We start from the raw sequence: 5000 nt of genomic DNA on the forward strand, positions 1-5000 counted from the left end.
TGGCCTCCTAGAGTGTCTAAAGTTTTAATGTATACAGGTTATTGATTTTCTTCTACTGTTAGCCTGATTATTGGTTTACTTATGACCCTAGATGACTATTTCTATGCATTTGATGCATTTGATGCACGTGTTGTTCTCGCTTACTGTAAATCTCTCTGGAGTAAGAGCGTCTGTTAATTTAAATGCCTCAATACCTAAATTGTAAATTGTAACAGGTGTGTTACCATTTAGAGGTTTAGAGGTTAGAGGTTTATTGACCCAGCTGGCTTTGAAAATGTTTTTTTAACACCACAAATCTTGCTGTATATATGCACAAGATATTTTCAAAAGATGAACCAAACCATCACACATGTAGGAGAGCAACTCTAGGCCTTCCTCAAAGGAGTGGAGCTCTTTGCTGGACTTTCAACCTTCAGACAGACTATTATATGTGCCGGAAGAGGCTCTTTAAGCCGTAAATCAACACTTCAAACGAGAACCGAGCGAAGACGGGTCTGTGGACCTCAGGGTCGGGGAGATCAGAGAGAGATCGGGCCCGCTTTCTGCGCAGGCATCTGCTGGGTGACCTGCGCCAGCGGGGTCCTCGTGGCGAGGGCGGTCAGCGGGAGACAGAGGTGAAGTGCATAGCGCTCTGTGAGGTGCAGGGGGGTCACGCGGGCGGCCTCACGTATGCCTGTCAGAAACACCAGGCCTTAGAGAGATCGTCTCTGTCGGGGTGGAAAGCTCATTATGTCCAAAACTGTTATTTTTCAGGACTCAAATTCTAAATGAGCAAAAGTAGCAGATCCAGAAGCTCGAATGTGTCTCTTCACGCCAGCTTGTGGCTCTGCTACTTGTGATGTGATGATGCTATATAGGCATAACTCACAATACGATTGAACATTGGGGTGTATGAATAAATAATTACATCCATCCGTCCATCTTCAACCGCTTATCCGTTGTCGGGTCGCGGGGGCAACAGCTCCACCAGAGAGCTCCAGATTTCCCTCTCCAGAGCAACATGACCACCTTTAGTAGAGGACCTGGCTAAGATATGTATATGCACTTCATTTAGGAGAGAATATCGCAACTGTTCTTGGCTAATATGACCGCCGCAAACATCTTGGGAACTGTGAACATTTCTCTATCCGGGTCGACACAGTCGACAGTACAGTACATGGTAGTTGGTACAGAGGATAAAACTATCGTAGAAATACCTTAATAGTTATCGTACATCTGGAAACACTGTATTGTAGGGGATCTGCACAGGAACTAATGGATCATTCAAGTGCATGGCGTTACAGTTTTCGACGTCCCCCCACTCGTGTAGCAATGCGTTGTAAAACTGTATACAATACATTAAATGTGTTCCACATGGAACACACATGTGGCCCACATTTGAATTGTGTTACACTTCTCCTTTTAAGTAGTTTGAGATGAAAGGAACCTGTCGGTGGAACGTAGCATCATGACGCTGCTATTCGTCTTCTCTTTTATGGCTCCTGTGTAACTGTGTTCACCATTGATTTGTCCCCCGAGACGCAGCCTGGCTCATTGTCGGAGCATCCCTGCACGCACACAGCGTGTGCTCTCTCTCTCTCTCTCTCTCTCTCTCTCTCTCTCTCTCTCTCTCCCCATCAAACACTTGCCCCGTCTATAGAAAACTGCCCTCTTCAGACCATCAGTGCTGCATGAAATAAATGGTGAAAGAACTTCAACGCAGCGTTGACATAATGTGTCCTCGGCGTAGAAATTCATGTTGTTACGCCACATCTTCAGCAGCAAAAGAACCTTACCAAAATAACTCTACAGATCAGCTATTTTCACCAAAATGGCCACTTGTGCGTGCTCGTGTGTTAGTGGTAGGCTATGCATCTATGACAGTACGTGGTTCTCAACCAGTGGTCCGGGGACCACCAGTGGTCCTTGAAGGGGTTCCAAGTGGATCCCAGCTAAATGATGTAAGAATTGTCAACCAAATGGACCCTTATAGATCTAACTCGTGTAAAATGAAACCTAATGGACCCCTCAAGAGTTAAATTATTGTTAACCATCTATCTGCATTACCTAATTTACAAGAAGTCTACACAATTAGAGAATGTAGAAGGATTGCTATTTTGATCAACATATTGCCTGTTTCTCTCCTAATAGTACCAACATCAATACAGCATGGAATTGTGCAAAAGATATTTTATGTTTTGGGTCTGAGGGGCTAAATGTCATCAAATTGTGGTCTGTGGCTCAAATGCCCACTAAATAATGGGCCTTGATATGAAAAGTGTTGAAAACCACTGATCTGATGATAGGTAGGCTACTGTATATCGTTGCTGTTAACAGTTCTACTGTGTAACCCGTATTTAATCCAAATTTCTACGCTGCCTATAGATTGTCTTATTACCTTTGGAGCATACGGTGAAGTATTTGCAGCTTTGATCCACGAAAATCCGGCCGAAAATAGTCAGATCGTTTGTTGTTTAAGAGAAAAACATGCCGCCATTACAATGCGAAACCAGATCAGCCTCCACAGCATGTTGTAGTCCAAACATTGTAGTTCACTTGCATTGAGCTCATTTTCCCAGAAGCCCTAGCAGCAGCCCAGAGCATGGCTAGATCTCCGGTTTCGTCATAACGCGACGGCCTCGTCACCAGGTCCGCGACAAATCTGCTATTTCTTTATAATAATTATAAAACAATGGCGAATTAAACACATTAAACAAATAGCGGATTTAGCGTATTAATAAGCAGGGGGACGGACGTTGGATTAAATAATTCAAAGGCCTCAAGGTGTTAACCTCTTATCTCCACAACCTTTTGTGTTTTTTTTGCGTAAATCAACACCCCCTATATGTGATAAAATAACACTACAGTGTCACACAAAAGCATAAAAAGTAGCAGATCCGCAAACTTGAAATGCAGTGTGAATTGGGCACGTTTTGAGCTTGTAGATCTGCTATACCTTTTGATGCTTTTGTATTTGTACTGTATGTGAATCTTAAAAAAAGGTGACATTTCTGGTCCTGGACATGCAGTGCGAGATGAGAGCGTCCTGACGGAGTGCTTCCTCTCTGTGTTGGACACGGGAGGCCCAACAGAACAGATGGGAACGAAACGGAGCTTTAGTGGAATCTGGCTCCTCTGTGAGCTAACTGGGGGACCGACCGACCGTATAGTGGAGAATGATGAAATGGTAAAAACGCAGCGTAATGAAATCGGCCGCCACAGTGATGTGGTGTGTGACTGAGGAGGACGACTGGCCATTCTCCTCAGATGCACCCTGGGCTGGAATCGTACATAATGTAGAACTGTGTAACCCATTTAGGCCTGACGTCGGAATAAATAAAAAAACGTTCGCTCTGAATGAATATATATTCACAGATTTGTGCCGCATTCTTACGATTTTTCAAAAATAGCAGACCTATACAAGCTCGTAGTGCGCCACTCGGTGGCGCGCTATGAGCTTGTATAGGTCTGCTATTTTTCAATAGCTAAAGTATTACATAATGCTTAGTTAAAACACCAAAAGGGTGTTAACCGCCCAGTTAACACATTTTGACTTGAGACCAGATTCTACAAATGTAATAATTCTGAAAAACCTACGTTTCTGTGTTTCTAACTATATGGACCCAAAGTAATTATATGTAGTTCCAGGGACCCCGTTGTCAGAAGCAAAGATTTGAGTTAAAAAACGTTCAGCTCTGAAAGTATATATATATTCAAAGATGTGCACCACATTTTCAAGATTTATAAAAAAAATAGAAGATCTATAAGCTCGTATACCGTAGCGCGGCACTCTACAATAGCTTTGCAATAGCTAAAGTTTAAAATAATGCCAAAAGGGGTTCCCACCTTGGGTTAAAATGTGCTTATGAACGATAGCATATCATATCATATCATAAGACTGTTTCAGCCTGGAATGGACGGACATGAGATTCACTTTTCGGTTGTCTCTGTGACCTAATTTGCATGACAAATTTAAGTGACCAATGGCCATTTCGTGCTCTCAGTGAAACACATGCCGGCATGCAAGTATTTAAAAAAGTGCATGTGACTTTTTTTTCCCTTTTTCACCCCATGGTAGGGCTAGTCATCTGAAATGAATCTACAGTTGATGTAATGGATCTGGGTCTTTTTATACAGTATACATACCTACAGTATAGTTGCATTGTACAGTCCTACTGTCAGATGGATTTTAGCCGGTTCGTAGTTTACTTATCAATGATCTTGAAGACTATTTCTATGCATTCCACGTATTACCTTGTGTTGTTCTTGCTTACGGTAAATCGCTCTGGATTAAGAGCTTTTCTGCTATCAGCTAACACGGTGAAGCTGGCAGAATCTTCACTAGGAAAACATGGTCACATTGTGAGCTTGTAGATCTGCTGTTTCTCCAAACAATTGTTATACATTTGAAAACATGAAATGGGAAATTCCAGCATAACGAGTACTTTCAAATTTTTGGTACTTTTAGTACATTCTGATGCCAATGCCTTTGTACTTTTACTCAAGTAAATGTAGGATTTCCAGACTTTCAGTGGTAAACTTGTAACGGAGTACTTCTACATTTCAGTATTAACACTTAACATGTGATGTGGTGCATCACTGCCTATAGGGCACATCCTACTAGTATAAATATGCCACGTCTCTGTCCGCGTGCGTGTGCGTGCGTGCGTTTGTGTGTGTGTGTGTGTGTGTGGTGTGTGTGTGTGTGTGTGTGTGTGTGTGTGTGTGTGTGTGTGTGTGTGTGTGTGTGTGTGTGTGTGTGTGTGTGTGTGTGTGTGTGTGTGTGTGTGTGTGTGTGTGTGTGTGTGTGTGTGTGTACGGTTGTAATGCACGTAACTCGAGAACCGTTTTCCCCACCGGCGACTTCACATTTGACACACACATTCCACACCCCCACAGGGAGTGCAGTGCCCGGTATCGAGTCGGTCGGACCCACGGTTCTCCAGAACCACCACAAAAGGCTCTGGTCAGTGGTCAGTCTCTGCCAGTGGGCCTAATCAGCCTATAAGTCCCCTCACCTG

The sequence above is a fragment of the Protomyctophum bolini genome (genome assembly GCF_963924005.1).
Source record: "Protomyctophum bolini genome assembly, chromosome: 12".
NCBI classification, from domain to species: domain Eukaryota; kingdom Metazoa; phylum Chordata; class Actinopteri; order Myctophiformes; family Myctophidae; genus Protomyctophum; species Protomyctophum bolini.